This window comes from Rhincodon typus, chromosome 2 (assembly GCF_021869965.1).
Source record: "Rhincodon typus isolate 14 chromosome 2, sRhiTyp1.1, whole genome shotgun sequence".
NCBI lineage: Eukaryota > Metazoa > Chordata > Chondrichthyes > Orectolobiformes > Rhincodontidae > Rhincodon > Rhincodon typus.
The window spans coordinates 149,123,234-149,129,233 of record NC_063333.1 but is presented as its reverse complement, the minus strand read 5'-3'; the positions used below and the strand labels follow the sequence as shown (position 1 = coordinate 149,129,233).

The following is a 6,000-nucleotide window of genomic DNA, read 5'->3' as shown; positions in this document are numbered from 1 at the left end:
GCTCAGTGGTTAGCACTGCTGCCTCACAGCACCAGGGACCCAGGTTCGATTCCACCCTCGGGCAATTGTCTGAATGGAGTTTGAACAGTCTCCCCGTGTCTGTGTGGGCTTCCACTGGGTGCTCCTGTTTCCTCCCACAGTCCAAAGATGTGCAAGTTAAGTGGATTGGTCATGCTAAATTGCCCAGAGTGTTCAGGCTAGATGGGTTATCTATGGGAATTGCAGGGATACGGTAGTGGGGTAGATCTGGGTGGGATGCTCTTCAGGTGTTGACTCAAATGGGTCAAAAGACTTGCTTCAACACTGTAGGGATTCTAATCAGCGAAGGGATTTTGGACAGGGCAAAACGAAGGAGTTAGTTTAGACAAACACAGAGAATGCTGGAGAAACTCAGCAGGTCTGACAGCACTTGAAGAGAAAACAGATTAAACACTTTGGATCCAGTTCCCCTTCTTCAAAGCTGAGAATCAGTCTAGACATGAAACGTTAACTCTGTTTCTCGCTGAACAGGTGCTGCCAAACCTGTTGAGTTTCTCTAACATTCTCTGTGCTTGTTTCAGATTTCCAGTATCTAAGGTATTTTGTCTTTACCATAACACTGACCATGGTTTGAAGTTCAGTTACATACACTCCAGGCTGCTTTTAATGGGATTGGGTTGGATGTTCATTGCCTTTGAGCCTGGAGTTTCCTCCTCTCAGACATGATTTGAGGATCTGGAGAGGACAGGTCTGGAGGAGGAGTGGAAGGATAGATATGTGTCTGGCTCAGTCAGTGACTTATTCACTCATCCACTCGTTAATCTGCTCACAGGCTGCTCTGCCCACTGCCCCATACACTAACCTCATCCACACACTCTGTAAACACACAATGACATACCCCCATCCTCCACCGCTCAATCAGACCCCTCAAGTGCCACAAAGAACCCCTCAGAAGGCCCATTTTTTTTGTCCATGGGTTATCTGTTAGACAACCCTGTTCTTATATTCATAAAACCCAGTGTAACATTTTTTTTGTTGGTCAGCATTGTCCGTAGTCAGTAAAGTTAATAGTCTGTAATATCTCAGCTCAGTGATGCTGCCGGTCAGTAAAGTTAGTCATATCTGTGATCAGTGATCATCACCAATACCTTTTCCTCAGTTTGATGTTTTCAGAATTCAATTCTGGACATGTTAAAAATTGTTTCATGGGCTGTTGCCATCATTGGCTAGTCCAGCATTTATTGTTCATTTTTAATTATGCTTGAATATCTGTTGGTGGTCATATTATTGTCTCAGTGGTAAGTAACATAGATTAAATGGTGAGGATTCCATTGATTTGAATCAGTCATACAGCTCAGACCATAATTTGCAATTACAGGTAACTATCAGAGAGCCACAGAATTATTACAAAACATGTGGAGGCTTTGAATCTTATCTGTGCAAATTTATACATACTTTATATGGTCATAATTTGTATGAATTTGGAGTCTAACTTGGTTATTCTGATCTGCACATAACAGTGGTCATAAATCTGAGACAGATTTTTTTTTGTTAAGCAATGGTATGAAGGGCTGCGTGCCAAAGGCAGGTAGAGGGAGTTAGGCCACAGATCAGCCATGATCTCATTGAATATAGAACTGGCTCAGGAGGGGATGAATGGCTTATTCCTGTTCCTATATTCTTATGGTCATTTGGTTTCATCCTGGTTTTTTATTTCAAATAATATCAGCACGATGGGTCACTTTCTTCACTCACAATAGTCCTCATTGTCATAACAACAGCTGTTTGCAAGGCAGTTCCAGGATTTTGACCTGGTGACAGTGAAGGAATGGTGATATAGTTCTAAGTTGTGGGTTTACAAGGTGCTATTGAGGAAGGGGAGGTGAGTTGTTGACATACATTTGTGAATGGTAAACACTGCTACCACGATCCAGAGACAGTGGATGGATTGTCCATCCAGTAGTTCAGGTAGGGATTCAGCAGATTTGTTGGAGTCATCACCTCTTTCTACCTGAGCATGTGTGAGACGGTCTCTTACGTGCAGAGGTAGACGTGGAGGGAAAATCGTGCTTGCTGGAACTGTCTTCTACTTTCTTCCATTTAACAGCTGTTAAAGACAAGTTCACGTCAAGCTTGAATGGTGTTGACCAGATTGACAATAAAATAATTTAGATCCTCTCTTGCCTCTTGGCTTTTTGTGAGGACTTTTGACTTCTGAGTTTTTTTTTGAAAAGAAAACCTCCCCCGTCTCATTGGGTACCATGATGATAAGGTGATAATGTTCAGCCAATTCCTTATATTCTCTGGAGTTGAGGTGGGTTCCATGGTCACATATTATTCCCTCAGTCAATCTTTGCTGAGTGAACAGGAGTCAGGCAACTGAGCCGATTGTTGTTAGCCGTCAAGTCTTTCATCTTTTGGATTAAAGGTAACTTTAAGTAGCTCAAGCTGTGTGATCCTTATTCTCTTCAAAAACACATAATGTTGACTTCAAAATAGTGGATATTATACATTTCAATGGCTTGCCCTGAGTTGAAGGAGGTTTGAGTTGACACACAGATGAATGAGAGACCGTGGAGATGGAGAGGCTGTGAATGATACGTTGTGATGGGCATGAGTCAGACAGCCTAACAGCATCTCAAATAACTAGACTGAAGTCCTATAGAACCAAGGCAGGCCATTTAACAAGGGTGCTTTTATAATCATGAGCTCGGGTCACCAGGCCCAGTCCAATCCTATTCCTGCATTCCTGGACTGAAAAGGTGATCTTTATACTGAGGTGGGCCTGGAGAGATTTCCTGACTTGAGTTACTCACCTCGTAGCAAAACTCCAGACCCTACAATAACCTACACATCTGCTTTACACATTGCAAAGTTGCTGGACATTAAAATCCAGCAAGGTGTAAAGGGGTGTAGAGCTGGATTTTAATATCCAGCAACTTTGATGCAATGTGTAAAGCAGATGTGTAGGTTATTGTAGGGTCTGGAGTTTGATCAGTCAGTTTCCCATTGGACAGCTGTGATTCAAATGAACTATTTTGAAACCCATCAAGACAAATATTGCATCAATAAAACAGCTAAATTTGTGTCTGCAGGTGATTAAGGTGAAAAGATACAGAACTGAAATATCTGCTCTCGGCTACAGGACAAATACCACAATCCTTGGCTTTTCAAAACCAGTTGCACAACTGAGAAAATAAATTGGACTGAATTCTGAGATTAAGTAAAGGTAAATCTTCATTCGGTTGCATATTTAAAATTATTAGTTTCATCCTTTATAAAGCTAAACCCATGATCGATTTTCAAGTTGAATGATTTTATTTTAATTCCATCGTGGGTATTTTCTTGAAGGTGATAAAAACCCTACTATTAGTCTCCTTTCCAAAAAGTATGTTGAAATTATATATTACCACCTGGAGATCACTCACTCAAGTGTCACTATGACACTTCTTGGAAATCCTGAACTGAGATTCAGGGACTTCAATGGCTCTGAGATAATTTGACATAAACACTTGCCACTCCTTCAGTGAGCAACACAGGTGTAATGTTTGTCTATCATTCTCTTTTCTCAGACAGTGACTGAATCACACTGTACTTTTCATTCTTAGATCAGATGCCCAACATGTACAATCTCCTATTTGTATTTCTTTCTGGAAATACTCTCTCTCTCTTGTTGATAGAAAGAAAATTGTCACTGTATCATCGTTGAGAACACAACTACAGATACTTACCAATCATAGAGTTACAGAGTCATTCGGCATGGAAACAGACCCTTTGATCCAAATAATCCATGCTGACCATGATCCCAAACTAAACTAGTCCCATTTGCCTGCATTTGCCTCATATCCCTCCTAACATTTCCTATTCATGTACCCATCAAAATGTCTTTTAAACGTTGTAACTGTACCTGCATCCACCACTTCCTCTGTCAGTTCATTTTAGACACAAACCACTCTCTGTGTAAAAAAAAGTTGCCCCTCTTGGCCTTTTTAAAGCTTTCTCCTCTCACCTTAAAAATATTCCCCCCTGGTTTTGAACTCCCCTACACTAGAGAAAATACCCTTGCTATTCACCTTATCTGTGGCCCTAATGATTTTATAAATCTCAAGAAGGTCACCCATAAACTTCCTACACTCCAGTGAAAAAAGCCCAAGACTATTTTTATAACTCAAACCCAGCACATTCAGAAATATTGTTACAATTGTCTGGAGCGGCTGGGACTAGCACCCAGGCCTCCTGGCCCAGAGGTAGGGACGTTACCACTGTTCCAAGTGACAGAAAGAGGAAATGTGATACTTTAGTTTATAATTTGGATAAGAGTGACGGGGAAGTGGCCATCAGTGGAATTGAAATCAAGCTGTGCAGAAAAATCTCCAAATTGTTAATTTGGAGATTTCAATGCTTCCAACATCAGATTTTCACACTCTTTGTTTTCAAATTCCTTTACATCCTGCATCAAGTCACCCTTACTGAGAAGTGAAATTATAATTGCTGTTATTATTCCATTCAGACTGAGCTCATTTTCCTTCCTTAATTTTGGGTAAATGCTTAATCAACTGAGAGATCCCTTGAAATCATTCGGAATGAGTCCAAGTTTCACCATTTCATTGTTCAACAAATTAGTGCAGCTACAAGATGTGTCTCTGGGCATTCTTCACCTGTCTTCTATATAATCAACATTTTCAACAAACACTGAAGCTAAAATGACCGACCTTTAAAACAATGTTGCATCAAATTAATAACAAAAATCACTTTAGGCTGCACAATCGTAATCTGAGCTAAAGTAAACCAGTGAATGTGCAAGGAAAGCGAAGGAAACAGTACAAAGCAAAAGCATCAAGGACAGACAGGACAACTTGACATACAAAAGCATAACCTGCCAATTACCATTGTGGCAACTTCAATTCCTGCGCACATACACACTTGTCACAGATCATTTCAGACATAGTCAAATGTTGTACCTATGAATGATTAGCTGCAATTTGAACTTGAGGAACTGACAGAGTCCTTTATTTTTATGACATTCTTATGTCCTCAATGCAGACAAAATGTCACTCTGTTAAGCACCCCATTAGAACAGCTTTACCATGCTTGAGGTCTATTGAGGGACAGGAACCAGAACATTTCATGCTTATGTTGATAATTCTTGACTGTTCTCAGCCTTAATCTATCAGCAGAATCAATCACATACTCTCTGTGGAATATAGGAATGAATTCTTCATTTAAAAATGATATGAGGCTGCAGTGGACTGTCACAAATGCTTTATTTAATGGATCCAAGAAAATAGCGTCACACTTTTCCGCAAAAATATTTGTGCTAGTTTGATTAACAAACGCAGAAAAAAAACCTCCAGAGAAATTATTCATGATTTTACTTGCTGCATTTTTAATATTTTATTCCAAAACATAATGCTTTTCCACCTGAGAAATGTCATCAGCATTTCTGTCAATAAAACTAGACAGTAGCAGATCTAATGTAGTATTATTAACTATGGTCTAATAATTGTACATAAAGTAGACTGCAGTGAAAATGTTATTTGGATATGTAAATTACATTTGTTTCGTAAGTGACTCTGATTTGTTCATATGAGTTAGCTGTTCGCTAAACATGAAGTTGGCTGCTCATTTGCAAATGTGCCCAAAACAGAGCCAAGCCTTCACTTACAGCACTTATATCTGAGTCTGGAATTCTGAGTAGTGCTGAGAATGGGAGTGCTACAATTGACCATATTTGGAAGACAGAAGACAACCTAACCATAAATAATTCCTAAAATTGATCATTACCAACAAATCCCAATGCGAGAGGAAGACAAACACACTGCACTTCTATTGAACGCTTCCTCTGATCAATGTAGTGGTTTTAACAGACTTGGACTGGACTTCTAAGATTTTGCTACAGAATCAGTTATTTTTTGATGTGATTCGGTGTTATTCTTCAAACTTGGTTGCCTAAATACAGAGAAGCAAAAAGTTTACAGAGTGTCCATTTAACCCATCCTGATCATGCATGAAGATTGAAAA

At 39.7% G+C, this 6,000-nt stretch overlaps 1 protein-coding gene across 3 annotated transcripts in view; it reads right to left on the bottom strand.

Annotated features, from left to right (window-relative positions):
• LOC109927670 (cadherin-18-like) overlaps positions 1 to 6,000 on the bottom strand; it is a 578,296-nt gene that overhangs the window by 484,122 nt on the left and 88,174 nt on the right. The gene's annotated exons all lie outside the window — the stretch shown is intronic.